The 15,873-nt window shown below is 39.8% G+C and overlaps 1 long non-coding RNA gene across 2 annotated transcripts in view; it reads left to right on the top strand.

Moving 5' to 3' along the window:
- LOC126912731 (uncharacterized) overlaps positions 1–15,381 on the top strand; it is a 79,644-nt gene extending 64,263 nt beyond the window's left edge. For both annotated transcript variants that reach the window (XR_007707398.1, XR_007707397.1), the window contains exons 2-3: positions 14,807–14,925; positions 15,152–15,381. This is a non-coding gene — a long non-coding RNA (uncharacterized LOC126912731). The remainder of the gene's footprint in view (positions 1–14,806; positions 14,926–15,151) is intronic.
- Positions 15,382–15,873: the final 492 nt, after the last annotated feature.

Below are 15,873 nucleotides of genomic sequence, written 5' to 3'. Positions count from 1 at the left end.
TAGCTAGTTAGGAACTAGTGGCCACAGTTGGTGTATGTAAGTTTCAAATTTACGTAAAGGTTTTTGTAAAAACAATGTCTTAGCCACTAATAATACGACAATTATGCCACCAAATATTAGCATTTTTTTGAAGAAAACGCATAGACACTAATTTATATAGTTTTTAATTAATTACATAAGTACAGTATTATAGTCTTGTTTCTGATGTATGTATTGTGTTTCACTGGACCTTCTGTATGTTTGACTGAGTGAGAGTGTATCGACGGGTGACTCCGGTGAGAGTACCCAAGTTAAGTGATATTTATAGCGAGTGTAGGTGCGCGAATAACTCCGCAACTAGTTTCAGTTACCAACAAATAGAGATAGACAACTTGTACACCGCCCCCGTCATACATTAAACAGATAGGTACACGTAACTTCGTTGTGAAATGAATGTATTCATGGTTTACTGGAAATTAACATTTTCGGTAATAATTTGACGGATGGGTTATTAAACCGCCATCATTAATGGGTGACAGCTAAACTTGGGTCTCAAAAAAAGCGACAGCTAAACTCGACAGGTCTCATTAACATTATTGAAATATGGTTCCGGAAATCCGATTATGGATAAAGATTTAAAAGTAATTACTTGCACAGGTTATTTACGTATGTAGCCTACCTACTTAGTTGTAATTACAAGACTGTGTAAATTGTTTGAACTAAGTATACTCCATGACCTTTCTATATGTTTCTGTGTCTACTTGAAGACGTTACTGTGGTCCGAGGAGTCCCACTCGGGCACAGTTCCGTGCGTTTCCGGCACACGCAGGATACCACCCACTCCCACACTCCCACCCGCGGGGGGAGGACATCCGCCCCCCCCTACCCACATTAGCGTATCATTATAACTATTTGAGAAGTTGTTAAGTTTACACCTTGTATTGTGATATACTGCTTTGGACCTGAGGGGGCACTGAGAGGAACATTGTATTAATTTTAGTCATTCATTACTGTCTTTACTGTTTATTGTGTGTAAAATATTTCACATTTGTGGTGATTAAAGTAATTTTACTTAACAGGTACATAAAAATGTGTTGCAGTTTATGAAAGGGACTGCCTACTACGGCATTATGTAGAGACTACTTGACTTGTAGAGTAAAAAATACTCTCATATAATTTAAAGTGGAATACGAAAATAGCGTGAATTTAAAAACTATTGAAATAATTGGAAAATTCATTAATGATTTCTATGTTCATAATAATTATGTATCAATTAATATCAGTCTCGTGGACTGAGCTAACGAAACAGTATGAATTTCTCTTGCATCGCTGACTTTGGTTTTAGAAACTTCATTTTAAAATTAATTACCTCCCACATCGAAGTGACTCCTCATCCGTTCGCGTTCTAAGAGTGTATACCTCCCAAACTACCCTCCACAATAAAAAGCAACTTGTTCCCCTCGAGTACATCACAATGACTGGTAGTTTCCACCCCTTGCAGTCACGAATTTATTACAACCACCGAACAATTGATACAGCCCAGCCTTCAACGAATGTTATGATTCGGGAGTTATTGTTTGAATGTTGGTGTAACTACACAATGTGGCTGACTTCATATTGTGGACTAAATCTTAATCTTAAGTATTCTTCCCTTTTCTCCAATCGACATGCAATCGTGACTTTTTGTCCAATATGTCGAGAAAATTCTTTAAATGTGATCAGACACTGATTTATTCTATTCATTGGAAAATCTCAAATATAGAATGATTTGCAAGTAACTCCTGAAGACTAAATGTGATGCAACATCTTTTAACTTACATATGATGATGATTTTGATTGTCGACTTTTTAATGCTGGGGCCACACTAATGAAATATGCCATTTGATTATGGCGATAATTGATGTTTGTACGAACATTTAAAGTTCATAATCGTACATTTGTTTTCAAAATCAATGGCATATTCCATTAGTGTGGCCCCAGCATAAGACAATGCGCTGAGTTTTTAACAAAATTGTACAAATATTAGCCCAGATTTTGAAAGTTATAAGAAGTTGAAATACAAATGAAGTAACAAAACACTAACGTTCCCAAACTACGAGTGTCCCACACTCTGAGGTCCTTTAAAACAAAAGCCATGTACCGAAATGTACGTAGAGTTACATGTATGTAGAGTTACATGTAGAGTCGCCTTGGGCAGTGCTGTCCTCTACTTAACCGAACTTAGCCAGCTCTACGTAGAGTTGGAATAAACTTGCTCTAACTCGCGGCTAAGTGCGTTATTTAAGTGGCTCTATGTGCATACTGAGAATTCGTACTAACTGAAATACTCATTGAAATATTGTCAAGCGTTATGTACAATCACGTCGGATTTGTAACATTGAAATGGCTTGTTTTCGAAAAGTATCATTACAAAATTATTGTAATTATGTTAACGTGCATTTCTGCGCCTACACATGTTTCATGAACATTTTGATTGATCAATTGATTAACAGTAGGATTGAGAACCGTTAAACCGTAAAGTTAGTTCGAATCTTTGGCAAACGGGCATTACATAGGCTTACATTGCTAACTAAAGATATAAAGTGGGCTATCAGTGTAGTTCTGCTACATTACATAATTAACTATGAATATAATCAGCAGCAACCTGTGCGCGCGTTATCTGCCGGACGTCCGACGCGTCCGGTGCGTGCGGCAGCGCGGCGGTCCGGCCCGTCCGGCGCCGTGCGATACTGTCGCACTGACACACTTCACTCGATCTGTGCAATCACTACACACTATGATTGTGTGCACACACCTAAGTCCAGTGTGATTGTAAGTAGGTGTAGATACTGCGCAATTTGTTACAATTTACTACGAAGTACCTATTATGTGTTGTGGGATTGTCTGTAGATACTTCATAAATATAAATGTCAGTGTAATTGTAGATAGTAATCACTGAATAAAGTACTGCAGTCTAGGCTCATGCAGTTCAGTAGTAAAGCCACCTTACATGCGTGGCGCGGCGCTGTGTCTCACCGCATCTCACTTAGCAGGGAGCGGCCGCGCGAGGACGGACAACTTGCCACTTTTTTATTTACCACCAACTCGCCTGACACAAGACTGCCATTTAACTGGCTCGCCACGACCCGCCAACTGGTGCCATTGCCATATTATATGGCTACATGTCTTATTCTGAGTACCTTGTCTAAGTGGAGGCTCGAGTCGGCTTGCCAAAGTAAAAAAAAAAACATTCGTAGTAGAAATAATAGTTTTCCCATCGCGTCTTACAAAATTGACACAAAATATTTCTCACTCATTCATACCTCATCAACACTTTATCGGCAAGAAATTATTAGTCGACATCAATACTGCTACGCTAATACGTAAGACATCACGTATTCAGAGGAAACAAGTTAACAAGTAGGTAAGCAATTGACTACAACAACACACAAATACATTTCCTAAGACAAACACGGCGTGTTGTCTCAATGTTATTGTATCTACACTACAGTGTAGAGGGCGCTGTGTATCGATGGCGGGAGGAATGCAGATCGTTGTCTAAATCAGCCGACTTATACCTGCGGGCTCCGCTCAATAGATCAATATCTTGCTTGTTAACTAACTTTATCCCGAGATGTTCCGGTATCGTATGCACATTCACTCACACAGTGCGCCCAACATATAAACTTCTGGATAAAATTAGTTTTAAAATATTTTTAAAACTTTTTTTTAAACTTTAGTAGGTTTTTAGTCAATACTAAGACTCGGTACATAAGTAATAAGTGAATCTAATTTAATGATTAGAAAAGGTATATAGTACTCTATTTTTGAACCAACATGAGACTGCTACAATCATGTTTTAAACATGAAAATTAAGTTAGTTTCTCTGGTCATCATAACTTATACTGAAGAAGAAACTAACGATTAAATGTCACATAATTTAAAATGTCACAGGCAGAAAAAAAATATCTAAGACAAAAACTACTCGAAGATGAGGGTAAAGATATTTTGTCCAGCAATGAGATAGTGGTAGCAGCGTGCGGGCCGCGTGTATCGGGCGCCCGAGGCTGGTGGCTCGCGGCTCAACCTAATTTGTATTGATTAAAAATATTCAGCATAGTTGGAAGCTGCGGAATGCGCGCTCCACGGCTCATGCAGATTATTGGCCCTCAACTCAATTGATTTTCTTACAAAAATATTTACTAATCCGCAAAGTAAACTGCTGTCTCGGGCTTAGGGAGACCTCTTCTTCATTTTGTAGTGGTTTATTATGCTGTGTAATATAACTTGTTGCAGTTACGACTGACGTTAAAATGTTATTTATGTTATAACATCGTAGTATGTGTATTGTAACCTAAAACATCAACTAGTGACTGAGATAAACTACAGGTCACTGAAAGCAGATTACTTTTCCATGAGAACAAACGTTTTCTTGAAATTGTTCTTTTAATAGTATATCTCATATCGCACGCGTACCTACGCATGTGGTTATGTGGCTCGCACGTCCTTCTTTATGGTCCAATATGAATTCCAACTAGAGTGTAGTGTCGTGAGTGTCGTGACACAAGTTGTAGTGTCGTGAATAATGCGAGAGCGATACATTTTTATTTGCGCCGCCGTGCTGAGGTAAACACGGTGTTGTGTTGTGTCCCCTCAACGATTATTATTTATGTAACGACTGTTGTTGTCTTCGCGTTGTGGAGTTAGATGCGATTGAAGAGGCTTTCTTAGAGATTGTAGGATTCTGGTACCATTGACTGAATAAAGTTAGATCGCTGGCAACATCTTACTGGCTATCTAAGAAACCAGAAAACATATAAAGGTATAAAACGACAAGTAATATGACGATAACTTTGAACACCGTTCAAACACGGCGTTTGAACGGTGTTCAAAATAACTAAAACCATGGACGGTGTTCAAAGTTTCAAGGAAACTCTTTGGTAAATTTATTATGAGAGAGCCGGCTTAATAACAATATTTCATACACACGATAATCAACGAAATCATTAAACATGTTTCTCGCTACCACTTCCAGTAGTGGCAGATCCTTGTATTCAGGTAACTCGCCACTTATGCTAAGTGACTTCTAGATGTCGCCGGCATCACTTAAGGAAACTGTTACACAAATTGTGCACCATCACATCGCTGGCTACTGTCTCCTGCTTACGGCACTTTTGTTTTCATACACTTGTTTTTGGTTTCGATACAAATACCGGCTTGTTTGTTTGTCCAAGGATTGTTGTTCTCTTGAATTAGGTGATGTATTGAGGTGCTTACTTGAAATCTAAATATGTCTAGGTTCATTACATGACACCTATATAAAACATATACATGGAGTAAAATCTCTTCGGACTAGTACGAAATATAAAGTAAAGGGTTTTAGCAGTACAGAATAACCCCACGTAAAGCCAACAGTTTAAGCCATTACCGTTTCGGTAACCATAATCAATAATTCAAATTATAAATTGAAACTCACAAGTAGAATTAATAGTGTTATGTCCGGCACCCGTGTCCGAGTGTCGCCCGGTGCGCGGCCACCCCACAGCGGTGTCCACGACAAGGGACCGGCCGGGACAACACCAACAACATTCCGGATTAATGCTACACAGGATTTGAGACCAAGACAAATATGACCGGCCCACGACTAAACGCTCGGAAATTATTAAATTAAGAAGATGTATGCGTTCGGCCTAAACTTAAGGGATCAGAATTAGTGGACACTGTGTTTATTGTCATTAACTAGGGTCAGATAAACCGATGTGTTTGTCTTGCAGATTTTACGTACACGCACTGCAATCTTTATACAAAACCACGGGTACTCGATACTGTACGACTAACTAAAGCCACGTACTCATCTCATACATTATTTAATTGCCATACGTCGCATACAATACAATTGCAACTCGGCAGCAACCTGAAGTCACACACGAGCACACAAAGTTCACAAGTTGTAGACAAAGCGAGTGCAAACACGAAGGTGGAATATTCAGAGAACAATAAATACGAAACAATTGAAACGTTTTTAAACAAACATCGGACAAGTTCTGAGACGTTTCCGAGTATTTACATGTTGTAATTTTAATCCCCCCAAAACATAAATGTGAAAGGCTGCCAAGTTCGATAATATTGGAATGCTTCGCCTATAAAAGAAGTGAGATCTAAATAAGTACCAAGTTCCATACACAGACCTCAGTTAAAAATGATATAACAAGTTGGCAAGTTTTCACACACTTTGTTATAAACCTACTAAACGCAATGAGTCAAATAATTTTCTATTAAAACTTGCCAAGTTATATCATTTTTATTGAGGTCTGTGTATGGAACTTGGTACTTATTTAGATCTCACTTATTTTATAGGCGAAGCATTCCAATATTATCGAACTTGGCAGCCTTTCACATTTATGTTTTGGGTGGGATTTCATTTATTTTTGTAAGGTTTATTTTCTTTTTTTCTTATTTTACTTTACTTTGACTAAATACAAACCTTAGTAACGAATTTTAGGTCGGTACGACCATTGGAAGATATAGATAATTTTTTTGTTTTAGTTCCTTAGGCGTATGAATTTACACCTTCATTATTTTTAAAACCGACTCACACTTGGCCATTTTCAGATTTTTTCCTTTACCTTGACCTAAAGACCTACCTCCATGCCAAATTTCAAGTCAATACGACCATTGGAAGTGGTCTAGGTTTTTGATGAGTGAGTCAGTCAGTGAGTGTATAGTAAAAATAGCGATTTTCTGACGTCAATATCTCAAGACCTACAATAGTTACATTAATGAAATTTTGTATTTTAGATAAGTAAGTAGATCTCGACAGATACTAGAAATTTCATATGCGTAGATAAAATAGATTTTGAGTTATAGGTGGGTCGAATTGGCCCGAAATGGTTCGTGTAATATAACCCACGGCCGGTGTGTCGGTTTTTTCTCGAACTTGGCGGACACACTGCCGTGTGTCTAGATTAGGATTCCGTGGAGCACGGGGCAAGACGCCGGCCGCCGTCCGAGGAGGCTGCGCACAATGGCGCCCTACGGGCCCTCGAATAGTTGTACCTAATGTTAATTTAATCTAAGACGGCAGTCCGCCGCCGAAAAGTTGTGACTTCGCCTTCTTGTGTTGTTGTTCATAGTGTTCCGATTGGGGGAGCTCGACCAGTGCAGCTTAAACGATACTGTCTTACTAAACGTTAACGTTAAAACTAGGCAAACTGTATAATATGTAAAGTTATCAGAATTGTACTGGAAATTTTGATAATCAATTTCTTTTTAGTCATGCAGTAACCTTGCAGAATAAATGTTGTCATAATGTACATTCAATGATTTTTCCACCTTATTCGATCATTCATTCAATGAAACAACCACACTTATCTTTTAGCAAATATTCAAAATATTTCAAAAGTAATCATCAATTGTACCAGAACTATTCCATCGGCATCAAGTCTCCCAGTCGGAACGCGTGGCCTGGCCGCGTGTTAAGTCGCCGCTGTATAATTACGTCGAATAATTCACGGGGCCCACTTAACCGGACCTCTGACCCCCCGGGCCCAACCTGTCGCCACCTTCCGCCCGACCTGACCCTCCGAGACATTGCCAAGATTTCTATGCACAACATTCAAATTGAAAATGTTGGCCAAAGGTTTCTTGTGTTGCTATGTGAATCAGGTAATACGTGTGATGGAATTATTTTCAGTTGGGTGACGGAGTATTATTTTGGAGTCACACACGTATCTTTGTAGGCGTGAACCAATTTACTAGAAAGTCAAATAACAATACAAATAGGTCATATAACTCCATTCACTGACAAAGCAGTCTTTGCAAATCAGATTTTACTAAAAACAAAACTTTAAGAAAATCTGAATAACGAGACAAAAAATGGAAAAACAGAATAAAACATTGAACAAACAAATTGCAGCCAATCACATGACAGTAGTGTGCGCAGTGTCTACTCGCATAGCTGCTGTCATCGCGAGCTATCAAAATATTTTAGTGAAATTGATGGCGCCTCGTGAGAGATTACTCAAGCAGTGCGATATTATTATAAAACAAAAGAATTTGAAACGGAGAAGACACACGAAATATGTTTATAAGGAGCTACACTTTGATTTATAGCGGCCCTCACATTGTTGTACAAGGAGACGGGAATTTGGTAACACTGAACTGGAAATTGGAGAGAAAATTGTACTATATGAGATAATCCTACTGTTGTATAATTTTTCTTACTATTCTAATAATTTGTTAAGTAACTAAGAAAAACAAGGCCAATATGTTTTTTTTTTTCAAATTTGATGCACGCGCTCTTAGAAAATATACTTGACTATGCAACCGATAGTAGGTACAGCAACATCTATATGATATAAATAAATCTCACAGCTAATATCAGTAAATCATATATTTAAAACACATTCACCGCAGCCGTAAAACATGACGAATCTTGAAGGCCACATGTGGAACAGTTACCACTTTTACCGCGGAGAGATTAATCTGGTAAAAACCGTGGGGCCATGGTGTGGTGGGGCCTGGGGTTACACGCCGTAAGTCATGTTGCGGCGGCGCACCTTGCTGCATATTTATGGCGGAGGCTGGCGGCGACACCCGCCTACACCTTCTGTTGCTTCTACAAAGGGTGCTGACAATGTACCTCTGTTATTTACACCAGTCTTATTGAGGAAAAACGCTTATTTTTTACATATTGTTTAGTGGTTTGAAAATGATTTGCTGTTCAATATTACTTATACATATAAATAACTATTTAAAAGTTACATACTATTTTCCAATTGTGACGGAGGCTCCGTCCACTGAGTACGTTACTTCGAGTAAATCCTTTCCAAATGACATTCGACCGTAATGTATTCCTTAATAACTACAATAAAAGCAGTGAGCGCCATCGCCGCACGTAATATTTTTTTACAGCGACTTTATGAAGGCGGCGGCCATGCAAATGTCCCACCGTTCCTTACACCACTATTAAAAATTATTTGTTGCTGAAATTAAAACATTAAAACACAAGTAAAAAGGTCTCTCCTCCAGCAGACGATTGTGATGCAAAGTACGTGGTGCTTACACTGCAGGCCAAAAAAACGGGCGCGAGACAAATGTCCGCTTTCTTACGTCTTCACTAGTAATAAAAATGTAATGGGAGCTTTGTATCTTTTTGTTGTTATTAAAAATTCTCACTTCCTCTCAAACGGAAACTGTGGAGTGGATTCTTTAGATATTTTAAGGATTTCTTTATTTGATAGCTTTTCACATTAAGCATTTACTTTTTTAAATTCCATATGTTTATTATATTATTTAAATATGTATTAGTATATAATTGTGTAAGTAAGTATATTGTATTTTGCTACTTTTAGTTTTTCTTTAGTTGCTTCGTGCACCTAGCAAAGGTTTGGCTAGTAGAAACTGCTCCGGCATTAACACCATCTTGTGTACAAGTTTATATGTATGAAGAACTAAATAAATAAATCATCTCTAAAAATATGTATGTATAAATAATTTTCATAATTTAACTGTAACAAAGCTTTGAATTAAAACATTCAGCGACCTACTGATTTCTTTTCTCTTGGTACGTTATTGTAACACCGAAGCGAAGTGAGAGTTGAGGTTTGCAATTCAAAAATATGAAAATGACTCCAAAACAATAAACGGCAAGCATCGCCGCGGCACGTAATCCAAGTTTTATAAAACACTTTTTTATTTGGAGTTAAGTGTTGTGCGGCTATAAAGGGCACGCCAAATGACGCAATATCGGGGCAGGGGCGCGGAGCGGTGACGGCGTTATTATTTATGTTAATTCCGAACGCTAAATGACGTCTTACGTGTTCCGCCACCGCCACCTAGCAGGGCTGCGGCTGCCTCCTGCACGACAATAAAACACAATTTATTGATGCCGCCTACTATTCTTTCCACCAAATGTAAGATTGCAAATTGTGTGTCACTCGTGCTTTTTGCTTCAATGATAGGGGGAGCGTCAATACTTTGTAAGATTAACTATTTTACACATGTTTTAAATATTAAGAACTTTTATTATACATGTTTTCGAATGTTAAATGTGACACCAACATGGTGTAATAAACAAATAAGTAGTATAGAACTTATTCGTAAATTTCACTCAAATCTTCCAAGTTCCATAAAATGGCTTGAAGACAGAGAGAACAATCAGATCGGAGTCGGCATCCCTGGCACAGATCAGAGCGTCGAGAGTACGGCTCACAACTTTTTCACAAGTCACCACGGTAATTGTGGCACTTTACATAATGTCTATTTTAGTACCGGGAGCATTTTTCAAAACGCGCGCCCCTAATGATTCGTGAAGAGCGCCTTGATGTCCCGTAATGCATCGGGCACCTCTCATTTAACGAACGTTTGCACGGCACAAGATTTATTGCAAGCGCTAAGTGAACGCGATCGCCTCCAGTACTACGCCTACCTACAGCAGCAGCAGCACTCGTACCTCCCGATATTAGAGGGTTGAGAGTAATGGCCGTACATTTAATTTTTCCGTAGGCAAATTTGCTACGAATGCTGTCATAAAGCTGGTGATTTTTCTTCTTGACTCTTAAAAGGTTTTCGTGAGATTCACGTGCGAGGGGGAATGTTAAGTGAACATTATTAGATACTGTTAACATTACGAAACATCATCCAAGTGTTAGGGTTACTGCTTATCATTAATAATAGTCTTCAATAAGTTGCTACGAACTATTATTTTTAAATATTGACATAAAGATAAACTTGAACAACACAAACCACCCAGTCTAAGCCAATTTCCAACGTAAACTACATTTTCCAACGTCAAATCCTGCAAAATCATCGCTAACCCCACTTTAAGGTAGTTCGAAGTTCAGCCAAAACATGTATTTATAATTTGAGAGCGAGAGAGGTGCGTTTCGACCATAAATATCAGTTTGGCTGAGTCCGGCGCGCGCGTCGGCTTAGGCCTCCCGACGCCGCGTATGACGCGAATTGTAAATGCGCAATTTGCGAAGTTCCTACTCCTCCGTACTCCTCCGCGAGGAGATTTATGTGCGGCCGCGGAGGATTTCGTCGACACCTTGTCTTATCCGAGACTCCTCGATAAGCTCAGTCTTCATTACGAGTTTTGAGGGGTTTATTGTCAGACAAACTTGTAGTCGGCTCGTTAGTGTGGCCCAAGTATTGCGTCTGAGATCAGCATTTAAGCGTAAATTATTGTTTGAACAAAACTTAGTCGCCATCAGCACTAGGGAGATGTTGTTTATACGAAATCTCCGTGAGCTATTTTAACCCTGCCCTTGCACATCCGTGGAAGGTGTTCGATGTTAGTGATGGCCATAAAAGTGGTGTAAACAGCGAGTTCCGGCTGCGTGCGTCCACCTGGCGCGAGGTTTGTTTGTAGGAGCGGCGCGCGGCGCGCGGCCGTGCGAGGTGTGCCCGGTGCCGTGTAAACACTGGCTAGTGTGACGACTTGCATAAGAGATTGTTTATTTACCACTACGATGTAACTATATACTAGTGTTGAACGACTGACACAATTATCATCATCTTTTTCCTACGATAGTTTATTTCTTCTTCTTTTAATTTTAAGTAATGAATAAAACTGCATAATTTTTATTTCCTTAAAACTCTAGTACTTATGTTATACAAGAAGGACAAGACGAGTGCAGCACGATTTTACTTTTCCATACTCACCTATACAAATAAATAAGGCCTCACATAAAACGAGACACGTATTGACTTGTCAAAAATGGTCCCAATATTTACCTCGGCGACAAATGTGAGTTTTCCAAAAAAGCAACGCAAACATTGTCCATAAACACGAGGGCGGCCTTCCGTCACCTTGTCTGTTTGTTTGTGCGGCCCTTCGCGGGAGGACCGGTGAAAGCAACCACTTGTTTATGGCCCACATATGGTGCTAAAAAACTGGGCTCTGAAGATGTTTGGGTTCAATTCTAAAAAGGGTTTGAGAAGCAAAAAGCTTTGTTTATAAGATGTCAAATATTTCTAAACTTTAAACCAAAACTCAATAAGAGAATAGAAAATGTGTAGACAGTGCCGTTACTCCATTTGACGTTCTCAATCTATCCAAGCGAAGTCCACATTAAAATGTTACGAGTCCACGAAGTAACAAAGAATCAGTCGGGGCGTGATGAAGGAGACATGAATTTCAAACAATACTCGCCGCCACTTAAAGAAACATCTCTTGCAAAAAGTTGATCTTATTCAAATGTCACGGCGAGCGCGGCCGGGCGACATCACTAGTGTCTGAATAATTCATAGAGCACGAGGTGCGGAGTGAGGACAACGGCAGGTTGATAGAAATATTTTAAGTATACGTATTTATGGGGAGACAGAAAGCAGTAGATCGTATAACGGACATTTAGCTTTTAATTTATGATTGGAATCTTTAACAGTCCCGACAAAGTCAGCACAGTTTTATTTACGTATTGTTTTGTACGGAGAAGTTGTGGCCACTGAGAACTGCATCCTATACAGCAGTACCACGCTGTAATACAGCACGCATGTGCAGTTCACAGCAAGAAATTATAAAGATTCCTGTTATAGGATATAATAATATTGCGAATTTAATTTATGTGGTGAACAGAACATGAATACTTACGTAGGTATAACCTACAAAAAATCACTGCTCTCATATTTTATAGGCATTCTGACAAGCTACTGACCAAACTTCATATAGTATTAGGTAGAAACAAATGGCGGGCATACATCACATTGTAGCAGGCTGTTTACAGAGCATCTTCCAATCAGCCGGCGCGGCGCGGTGTGGTGGGCAGCGGCCGTGCAGCGCCGCGGCCGATATATCGCGCTGTCATCATTATTTACATAGCATATTTCGCGGCCAGCAACATGGCGCCGCACTTATCTTGCCGCCTGATTAATCTCATATCGATAGGCGAACGTACTATTGTTGTGATCCCAATTAATACTAGCATATTTCAGGTATAGGTACACCTGATGTGTTTACTACCTGCAAGTTAATTAATTGTTTGACTGATGGCTGGCATGTATTTGTTAAATGCAGAAGATTTACATTTGAACACAGAAATACAATATCGGAACTCGAGTAGTGTGTATATACATGACTTTTAACATTAATTGTAAGCTTTATATTTGTAAATTATACTCCAATCATAATATAACTGACAGATTACATTTCGTCACTAGTGTAGATAGAGTTGCTCCCCGGCTCCATGTTTATGAATAGTAAACGTGTTCGGTATCGGAAACACGTTCCGTATATTGATGGCTTTGATTCCTCTTCTTTCAATCAAAACTTTCCTCGGCAGGAGGTGCCTCCATTGTTAGCGATATATTCTTAGCACATGATCAGCCGCCCACTAACTGGCTGCTAACTCGGGGGAATATAATGTAACGATTACTTTATTATTTAATTTCAGTTTCCGTTGTAAAACCACTGAGAATTTTGTACTGACTCATTGTCGATTCATTTGATATCACATTATTGTAGAGCTTCTTTGGTTTTACGGCTTTTTAAGAAAATGTTAACCATTTTTAGTTTAGTTTTAGGTGGAAAGTAACACAGTTGAATTTATTTCAAATGAAATGAGAAATATCACAGTTTAACTCGCAGACAAACTTGTATCTAAGCAATAAAATCGTTCTCGACCACAAACACAAGTGGCACACCAGATTTCAGAAACTTTTTTAAACGTTGAAAGTTGTGTGTGGCCACGAAAGTTGCGGCCGACAGTCGCAGCCGCCTTAGTTGCCGTCTGCACGACTTGCTCTCAATTAAAATTATTTCATCCCGGCTGAGCCCGGCGAGGACTCTCCACGATACGCCGCGACAGACAGACTAAAATTATGAAAAACTTTTTGTCTGGCTTTTTCAAGTTGTCATAATTCAAGACACCTAAAATGGTGCTCCAACGTCCCAAAAGGTGTAAATGTTTACATAATTATGTATAAAAATATCCTCCGCATCTCTTCCACCTACCTATCCTTCCCACGATGTTATTGTTCCGTAGCAAAACGTCGACATACAGCTCATCTATTTGAGTAATCCCTACAACTCATTTAATGACGCCCACGCGAAAATATGAAGCAGTCTATTCATAGCCGGAGAGATCTAAAATTAGAATCCTTTTAGAAAGTAATGGCATGAGACGCGATCTTTTAACGTATTAACAAGACGATATAGAACTGAATTACACATGTATATGTTGCTGTAATTTTGAAAGTGGTTGGTAATAAAATAAAATACATGTCTCGTAGCGGCATCTTAAGCCGCGGAGTAGTCGGTCAAGCCAATTAGCGCAGCGATTGAAGGGCCTGCTTTGATCTGCTTTGCTCAGCCACGCGGCACGTAATGGCCTGCTGCTGCTACCTCCCACCTGCTGGGGATGATGCTAATTAATACGCGGAGAGGGTTACCAAAGGTGACCACTTCACATTTGTTCAAGCTTACTGTTCTACAATTTGATTGAAATTTAAGAGGTTTTTTACAGTTCAAGTATTCGTAAAATAAGCCTGTACTAGAGTTTAGTCGCAACTGTCATATTATATAATACATATTTACCTATGTTACGTAGGTGTAGGTATATTGTGCCGTTAAGTAAATATTAACGTACAACGGAGTCAACATTAAACAGTTTGTACTTGTGCCCCTTAAGAGCCAACCCTCAAACGAGAAGTCAGGCTTTTCCGACCAAAGACATCGTTCGTGACACAGTGCGGAAGTGCGCAAGCCGCGCGGTCAGCTTCCGGCCCTTTGACCTGTCTTTTGTGCCCGCTCGCTCTAATTACAACATTACTACAAACCGGTACTCCGTCTTACACTAAACACCAGTCTTATTTACATTCAAATAAGGCATATTTTCCGTTGTTTCAGCGTGGAGCGTGTGTTTCGCCTGGGGTTGTGTGACCCTCGCGTTATTCGCAGGAAATCGCCTAAGACGGACCAGTTTTAGGTGACATCACCATACGAGCGCGGGCGGCCAACTAGCAAGTGTAAGTTAATCATGACTTAAGTTAAAGTTATTTTAATTACACCGATGTCGTGGGCCTTTGTGTGTCAGCAACAAAGACTACAGACTGCATGAAACACATTCTTCACCAATTTGTACTAAATTATATGTGGAACTGCAATGATATGTTCTTGCATCTGTCAAGTTAACGTAATCATCAACTGATCCACGTTATGCTCCAAAATATTAAAGTTTCCCTTACTTCCCAGAACTGACACCGGAACCTACAACGCGTCGCATGTCTACTGGCAGTGGGCGGCCGGAAGTACCGTGCGCGGCCAGGTCCCGTAGACCACTTCCGGCGCTTTGACAAACAACCCCCAAGGTCGGTGATGGAGGGTTAAAAGGCACACGACAATGGACCCTTCGTGTGAGGACATTTTCAGAACCTGCTGCTATTGTGACAACATGCTCGTAATAAAAATACCAACCAGATTTGATTTTAAAGTTATTTTCTTTTCCTTGAACTTCCTTACATTACAAAACTCTCATTAGGTACATATTATAGTGCACATGCAACTAATATCTATACATCCCTGTAGCAGACCTGTGTGTTAAGTAATAAACTTTAGAACGACAATCAAAAAGCACTTGCACCTCTCTAAAACAAGGGGAACATAGTGCTAACACGTTATCTCCTCATCGAGCATGTCTTGGCCAGCAGTGTGTGTGTGTGTGTGTGTGTCACTAATTACACGGGCCTCAAGACGTTGCACATTAAAGTCCCTCGCCCGCGTCGTAACACTCGCACGTCCAGGCGCTGGCCGGTGTAAATTTGACAGTAATTCGCGGCGCGGCTGCCCAGCGCCGACTTATACACTATTAAGGAATTGTTCTCACTGACCCCCCCCCCCCCGGGGGGGACGGTTATTTGCGTAAAGTTTCGAGCGCCGTGTGTGCGCCACCCTTAAGGGGATTGCTGAATTATATA

Source organism: Spodoptera frugiperda, chromosome 29 (genome assembly GCF_023101765.2).
Source record: "Spodoptera frugiperda isolate SF20-4 chromosome 29, AGI-APGP_CSIRO_Sfru_2.0, whole genome shotgun sequence".
NCBI lineage: Eukaryota > Metazoa > Arthropoda > Insecta > Lepidoptera > Noctuidae > Spodoptera > Spodoptera frugiperda.
This window is presented reverse-complemented; position numbering and strand designations above follow the sequence as displayed.